Source organism: Triticum urartu, chromosome 7A (genome assembly GCF_056163025.1).
Source record: "Triticum urartu cultivar PI428250 chromosome 7A, HENAU_Tu73, whole genome shotgun sequence".
Taxonomy (NCBI): Eukaryota; Viridiplantae; Streptophyta; class Magnoliopsida; order Poales; family Poaceae; genus Triticum; species Triticum urartu.
This window is the reverse complement of record NC_141879.1, coordinates 29,809,266-29,817,907: the sequence shown is the minus strand read 5'-3', so window position 1 is coordinate 29,817,907 and position 8,642 is coordinate 29,809,266. Positions and strand designations below refer to the sequence as shown.

Below are 8,642 nucleotides of genomic sequence, written 5' to 3'. Positions count from 1 at the left end.
TATGCTAGAATAAGCACATAGTGCATTTTTTAAAATGGCTTCTTACGAAGAAATGAATCAGGGCATTCTTATTGCCCTTAAATAAGAAATAAAATAAAATAAAATAAAAATGATAACATAATCAAAACAATGAAGTTTTCTAAGAAAGAAGGAATTAATGGCATTGGTATTACCCTTTAGAAAATAAAAAATTGACAAATTTAGCACAGAATTACATAAAAATTGTGTTCTTTTTATGATATCCAAGAATAAGCCTATAATAGTGAAATTTTCAAAAGAAAGAAGTTTCCAATAAGGAGTGAATTAGTGCATTGGTATCACCCTTAAAGAAAAAAAAGAAATAGAAACTAATGGAAAATTTAAACATGAAGTTTCCTAAGGAAGAATGGAAGAAAATTAAATGTAAACTAAAATAAAATCAGTATATAAATTAGTGCATGCATATTACCCTTTAAAATAAATAAAATTAAAAATTGATGAAAAATTGATAAACAATTAACACAAAAATGATGTTTTTTTAATAATATGCAAGAATAAACATATAAATATTATAGTGGAACTTACACTAAAAAGGAAGATTTCTAAGATGGAATGAATTAGTGACATTGGTATTACCATTAAAAAAGAAATAAAAAAACTAAAATAAAACCTAACACAAAATTAAAATAATGAAGTTTTATAAGAAAGAATGAATTAGCGCCTTTTGTATTGTCTTTTAGGAAGAATAAAAATAAAATAAAAAATAAAACAAAACTGAAATGATCAAGTTTAGAAAAGATTAATTGATGGCATTGTTATTACCCTTTAAGAAGAAAGAAAGAAAGAAAGAAAAAATCACCCAACTTTGCGCTGAAGTTGCACTTTTTGAATATGCAAAGAACAAGCATATAACAGTGCAATTTTCACACTTTGGTGTTACTTATACATATACCATGTAGTACTTGCGTGTATACATTTTCACTCACTAACATGCCAAAAATATACATGTAGAGAAAAGAAAAACCGACTAAAAATAAAAAGGAAATTAAAACCACCGACAAACAAAAAAATATAGGTGATGGGTAAAGGCCTTCAAGCCCAATAGAAAAATCTACTTACCTTTAAACAGGGGCGAGCCTAAGAAATCATGAAACAGGGAAAATAAAAGGCATAGCACAGAATCTTGACAAAAGGATCATGATTGTTGATGTATAAATGCATAGCCCACCTTTTCTCATCAGCTTGAGCTTGTGGGTGAATTGGCTAATGCGCACAGTTCTATAATGACAAGGTATGGATCTTGTTAAAACCATGGGGACTTCGCAGCTCGATCGGGTGACGTATATGTGGATATGCTATATGGAGATGATGGACATGGGTGGCAACAAGAAGGCGGAAGATCATCCGGTGGCGGACCCGGCATGCCCTGCGAGGCGTGTGGCAAGGTGGAGGGATAGGATGGGCAGGATGGGTGTGGTGCTCATCGTGTGCCTGTTCACGCTGCCGTTCATGGTGCTCCACTTCGGCCGTCGGGCGGGTAGGCTGGCCGAGTGGCAGAACGCCGCCCGGCCGACCTTGATGGGTGGAGGTACAAGCAAGCTCTCTCTTGTGATTTGCATGCCCATGATTAGGTGCAAAGTCGTCCACTTTAGCGATCCCCACAACGCAAGCCTGCTAATGCTTGATCGAATTTAATCTCGTGATCGTCTCACATCAAATTGGTAAACACGTTACAATTCTTGTGTTTGATAATTCCTCAGGATTACTGAACGTCTCTCGTCAGAGCGCCGCCGGTGTAGACGAGCTGTTTGGCAGCCTTCTCTCGCTGGGCTTTGACCGACGCGCGTGCCTGAGCCGGTACCAGTCCCCGCATTACTACAAGCACTCCCCGTACGCGCCTTCGCCGCACCTCCTGCGTAAGCTGCGCGACACGAGGCGCGGCACAGCAAGTGCGGCCCCGGCACGCCGACGTACGCCAAGTCCGTCGATCACCTCCGGTCCGACGGCGGCAGCAGCACGGGGGACGACAAGGAGTGCAACTACCTCGTGTGGATCCCCTACAATGGCCTCGGCAATCGGATGCTGTCGCTGCTCAGCACGTTCCTCTACGCGCTCCTCACCGACCGCGTCCTCCTCGTACACTCCCCGGACGACTTCTCCGGCCTCTTCTGCGAGCCGTTCCCCGGTGCGAATTCGACCTGGGTGCTCCCGCCGGACTTCCCCGTCGCCGACATATCCCGGCTCGGGGTGCGCTCCAACCAGTCGTACGGGAACCTCCTAGACGGCAAGAAAATCGACAACGACCCGGCCAAGGCGACGGCGCAATCGGTGCCGCCGTACGTGTACCTGCACCTGGCGCACGACCTCCGGCGCTCGGACCGGCTCTTCTACTGCAAAGACGACCAGCTCGTGCTGGCCAAGGTGAACTGGCTGCTGCTGCAGAGCGACTTCTACTTCGTGCCGGCGCTGTACGACATGGCCGAGTACGAAGGTGAGCTCCGGAGGCTGTTCCCAGCCAAGGAGAGCGTGTCGCATCTTCTCGGCCGGTACCTGTTCCACCCGTCCAACTCCGTCTGGGGCATGATCACCAGGTACTACCACACGTACATGGCCCAGGCGGAGGAGAGGATCGGCGTGCAGATCAGGATGTTCTCCTGGGCATCCATCCCCGTCGACGACATGTACAATCAAATCATGGCGTGCTCCCGACGGGAGCACATACTGCCGGACATCGACGTTGACGCCGCGGCGAGCAGTGGCTCCAATTCCAAATCCAAGGCAGTCTTGATCACGTCGCTGCAAGCAGACTACTACGACAGGATCAAGTCGACGTACTATGAGCACGCAGCCAGGGGCGGCGGCATGGTGGGGGTGTTCCAGCCGACCCACGAGGAGCAGCAGATAATGGGGCAACGCTCGCACAACCAGAAGGCGCTCGCGGAGATCTACCTGCTCAGCTTCTCTGACGTGCTGCTCACCACGGGGGTGTCAACGTTCGGCTACATGAGCAGCAGCCTCGCAGGACTGCGGCCGACGATGCTGATGATCCCGAAAGACGATGGCAAGGTGCCCGAGCCGCCGTGCGTGCGCGCCGTGTCCATGGAGCGGTGCTTCCACATGACCCCCGATGTGCAGTGCCAGGGGAAGGTGGTGAACAAGGAAGAGCTGTCTCACCACGTCAAGGAGTGTGAGGATGTGGGCAAAGGGATTCGGATTAAAGGTATCAAGTTATTTGATTAACTAGAAACCAACTGGCCATCATGGACTAAAGGTATCAGCTGATATTTTCCCTCAAATGCTACCAAGTTACAAAATTCAAATTTAAGCATGTCAAGAATTCTGGAAATAAACAGATGTTGACAATCGCTAAAAAAATTCAGATCAAAATTCAACATACACATAGAGAAACAAAAAAGACAAATTTATGATGGATTTTTCTTTTTTTTTGTTTCTCCTTGTGTATTTCGAATTTCGATCTGGATGTTTTAGTGGCCGTCGACATCTATGTTGTGAACATCCATGATTTTTTTCAGAATTTTTTGACATGTTTAAATTTTAATTTTGTACGTTGGTAGCATGGTAAGTATGTAAGGGCTGGTACCACTGGATACTTTCCCTAATATCACTTAATATTTTCCCAAAGGTATCAAGCTATTATTTGACTAGAAATAAAATCAGCTCGTCCTCAACCTCACGGGATAGTCATTTCTCAGATTAGCAAGAATAAAATTACTGAAAATTTGCTTCTAATTTGTCCAGTGGAACTTTCGCTCTAGCTAGTTTTTTTTTAGCAATTTTGATTGATTTATGTACTTATTATTGTAAAATTGCACGTTCATTTACACAGATGTGCAACTGTATTTATTTATAGATTTTTAGTTGTATGTTTGACTCTATTGTGTATCTACACTAGTTGCACTTTTAAAAATGTGCAGCTAAGTTTTTGTAAATGTACACCATATTCATTTAATAGCAAAGCCAATACACTCGCCCCTAATTCTGTAAAGGCTTTTTTTTGTGTCAATTTGAGATTGCTTTTACCACGTTTACCGCGTGGTTTTGTAAAGGCTTTTCACTAATGACCGTTTTCGCAAAGGCCTTTTATCAACGGGCAATGGCCTTAGCACAAGATTTCGGAAGGTCATTTGGCTATGGAGCACAAACTGCCATTCGATATCCAGCCTTATATAACACTGCTCACAAAAAAAAAACATGATGGCCGATATCGTGTGCCATGGGAAGGCGGTGAACAAGGAGGAGCTGTGTCGCGACATCAAGGAGTATGTACATGTAGGCAAAGGGGTTAAATGGATTAAAGGTGTCAAGTTATTTCGTTAGAAATCAACTGGTCATCAACCCGGCCGGGATAGTCATTTGTCAAATTAGTAATATAAATTACTGTATATTTGCTTGTAATTAATGAGTCGATTGAAACTTTTTAGAACGCCGATATCCATCACACGTGTGGCATATTAGACATTCACCCACACACCGACCGTGTGTGGTGTGAGCAAGAGACGGCCCATATGGGCTGTGTGTGGGCGAATATTAGAATTGCCTGCACGTGTGGGCGCAGCTACTTCGTGCCACACGCCAAACAAGTATCACTCATCTCCACCCCGCACGTGTGGCACGAAGCAAAAATGTCCACACGTCTTGGCGCAGCTACGTTAGGTACCTGCGGGATCACGATTTAGTTGCCATCCGGGATGGCAGATGTAGTTATCCGGAATGGCAAGTGTAGTTATAAAAGCATGACAACTCTATTTATTTTGGTTAACTATAGTTGCCATGTCTAATTTATGGTAGTTGCCGTGTGTGATTAACTACTTGCCACATATGGTCAAACAGTAGTTGCCATGTGTGTTTACCTAGTTGTCACGTGTGATCCAACCATAATTGCCATGTATGGTTAATCACAGTTGCCATGTGTGTTTATCTGGTTGCCATGTACGCGCAACTGCAGTTGCCGTCTAGCAACGAATCATAGTTGCCATGTGTGTTTACCTAGTTGCCACATACGCGTAACTGCAGTTGCAATCCAACAACGTAGGAGCGTCGTGTGGGCCAAAAGAAGTTCGCCCACACGCGCATAGACTAGGTGGTGGATGTGTGGATAGAAACTAGTTCGCGCACACAGCGCAGCTGGCAAACCGCGTGTTGCGGGGCGTGTGGGTGAACTCTCCAACGCCCAAACACCAGACCCGTCCTACGTGGCACGCAAATTCTGTCGGTTGTTCGCGTGTGTGGCCTTCTGTTGGCATGTGCCATCATGGTTTCTGTGCAGCTGTTTGTAGCTCTGCGATCCCATGTTGGTGGCCAGGTTGGCTGGTGGTACCCATGTTATGTGGGTTAGATTGTATCGGTTTTAGCCCTGTTTTCCGTCAATAAACCGTGCAATTCTCACTCCTTCTTAATTAATGAAAATAATAAGTCTTTTGCCTCGTTTCAAACAAAGAAAATTCTGCTTCAATGTGTCAAGATTCGTGCGAACTGCACTGAACGATGTTCCACATGTGCAAGCGAGTTGCAAAACTGCCACTCGTGTGGGCGTTAGTATTTTCGAACTTCTTATTGCAGCCAGTTTTTGTAGCGATTTAGATCAATTTTATCTATGTATCACTCTAAGATGGCCTTGGCAGCCTCAACCTGAACGTGAACCTGAGAGTGGTTCGTGGATGGTTCATGGGTACTCCCTGAGTCCATGAAACTGTGGTTACTCCTTGAGTCCAGGAGAATACGTATGACCTTATTTCCAATAAGGACACGCAGTTTGATGGTTCGTGGATGATCAGTCCCTGACAAGGCATTCACATATAGCTGCATGCACTACTGGAATCCACTTGTTTACCGAGTGCCAGAAACACTTGACAAAGGGCCAAATACACTCGGTAAACCCTTTGCCGAGAATTGTTTTCGGCAAAGACCACCCGACGTACATCTCTCAGACAAACAGATTTTTGCCGAAAGCCATTTGTTGGACACTCGGAAAAGACTTTGCCGAGAGCCAAATACAGTCACTCGGTAAAGAAAAGTGGTCAGACGAAACGGAGCAAACGGCACCGTATCCACGTGGGATCCATGGTTTGCCGAGAGCACCACTCGGTAAAAGAAGTGAACAAAAACAAAAAAACAAAATTGCGCCGCCCGACCCCGTTCCAGATCCAATCGTGGTCAAATCCAGTCGTCGTAGTGCGCCCCACCATGCGCTCATGCTGGTCGCCGTAGTGCCGCACTGACCGCATTGGCGAGCACTACCTTACCACGCAGCTTGAGGACCAGCTTCTACACCTGATCAGAAGCTCGCAGGCCATCGACGTCGCGGGGGAGCTAAGAGTTGGCTGCTGGCAGTGGGCGGCGGAGCCTTGGGCGGCGTGGGGCCCGAGCATGGCGACTCCTCTTGGCGACGAATGAACGACACATCCAAGCTGCTACACTGCGCCGCGCCACCGCGTCAGGGCCGAAGCTTGCAACGGCGGCCGCGGCTACCCGGGTCTACTCGGGTAACGTCATGTAAATCCGCAAACCGAAAACCCTCAATAAGCGAATTTGACAGCAATTCCGACAAATGAGTTGAAATTCAAACGCTAAAACATAGTTCGCGCACAAAATAAAAGCATAGTTTTGTAGGACAAACGCAAAAGGACTTGCAAAAGCAACGACCACGTCCTTGATCATCTTGGTCACTCTTCACTCCGCACCACCTCCATCGAGTTCATAGCCGCCCTCGAATCCATCGTCGGCACTTGTTCCCACTCCGGTACCGAGATCACCGGCGGGCGCACTGAATGCCTTGTCGATATTGGTTCCAAATCCAGATGAGAAAACATCGCCGGCACTGTGACACGCACCGGCCGACGCAAGCATCCTCGTCTTCAAGATGTCCCTTCTTGCCATATCACGCCACTCTTTGGTGATGTCGTTCATGTCATTGCGGTTCAATGTCATAATCCTACTCTCTTTGGAAAGAAGCTTGGACATGGCTTTGTTCCCTAAATTGAGAAAGTCTAGTTTTCGTAATCGATCAATTCGTTAACATACCACTGAACCACTTTTTATTAACATAATGACAACGAGCCCTTATTGCAGCTGATGCTACTAAATCTGTTGCTCTTTTTTGGTACCAACAATTAAGAAACTTTTTCCCTGACTTGCTGCATCAAAAACTAAATCACAAGCTTCTGATAAAAAACGTGCTCTTCTCTCCTCAATGGCCACCTTGCACAACCCCTCGTCCTTGAGCAATTGCCACTTCTCTTGGTTCTCTCGTGTCTTCTTCTCGGCCAACCCTTTCTTTGTCTCCAATGTCTTCGCTAACATCAACTCACTTGATTGCACCATGGCATCTATCTTGTCCCGCAAGCTCGATGCTTCGTGTTCCCTCTTGATCTTCTCCTTTGTCTTCTTGTCACCATCGGGCTTGTTCAAGTTTCTTGGGACATCATCATCATCTTCTTCATCCATGTTCGTAAGTGAACCTCTCTTCAGTGGGGATTCCTTGTCAATCAACTTCCACTTCTCGCAATCTTTGAGCATATCCCAACAACGCTCTAGCTTAAAAAATTGCCTTCGGAAGCTTCCATGTCTTTGTATCTTTGTTGGGCAATTTTGTCATACAAATTTAAACAAAGTCAAATGATGCAATCACTTCATATGATGCAAAATGATGTGCACAACTTGGGACGTGAAAACGAACTCACATAGCCAGATTACACAGTTCCACTTAGAGGTGCATTGCGTACTTGTTCCAAGCAAGCTGCCCAATGGCTGCAAATCGGCTTGATCACGTCCCAACGCCCTTGGAGTGACCGAAAGGTCTGTGGTGTCCTATTGGGATGCTTGGCCATCATGCTGAAGTATTGATCTTCGATTCTTTGCCAATATCTCTTGGGGGTTTGACATGTACCCATGCAAGCATCAAGAGACACCACACTCCAAGCCTTGATCAAGAATTGATATTCTGAGATTGTGTAGTTCTTTGATATCACTCTTTTTTTTGCTTGCGCTTCCTCATACGCCCCCTCACCTACCTCTTCCACTTCATCTTCACCACTGTGATCATCCACGCCACCCTCCATTTCATTGTAATCGAAATTAGCAAACGGGGCCCTATCGATGTCAATGGCGTTGGTGTCCAACAAGTTCACGAACTCGACAGTGGCATTGTTCGAACCACCTCTACATTGAGCGACATAAAGTCAAGATCAACCACAATGCCGAAAATCGAAGCAAGAACGAGAGATCGAAGATGCATACCTTATGGCCATTTCATCGAACACCTCGCTTGGGGTGGAAGCAATGCCGTTGAACGGCATCGTCGGCGAACATCTCACCGAGGCGTAGGGAGTGGACGAAGGTACCGGCCTTTTCGTAGGAACCTTCTTCCGCTTCACGCCCGAAACCTTCCTCACCTCTGCCGGCGGTCGGGTAGATCACGCAGCGGAGGCAGCACCTGTCGCGCGTGCCTTTCCGGAGGGGCTAGCCGGATTGCCGCCCTGCAGGACAACGTTCCCCTACCGCTTGCGGGCAGACGCGTTGGGGCCTTGGGCGACGGCGGGGGCGATATGGCCGGCGGCGAGATTCGCTGGAGGGGATTGCGCGTGCGCGCCCTCCACGGTGACGTGGGATGGCTGGGAGGCTTCCATGGCAGCGGAGAATGGCGG

General features: G+C 46.7%; 1 pseudogene; it reads left to right on the top strand.

Annotated features, from left to right (window-relative positions):
- Positions 1–1,437: 1,437 nt before the first annotated feature.
- On the top strand, positions 1,438–3,263 carry LOC125518173 (putative fucosyltransferase 8; annotated as a pseudogene).
- Positions 3,264–8,642: the final 5,379 nt, after the last annotated feature.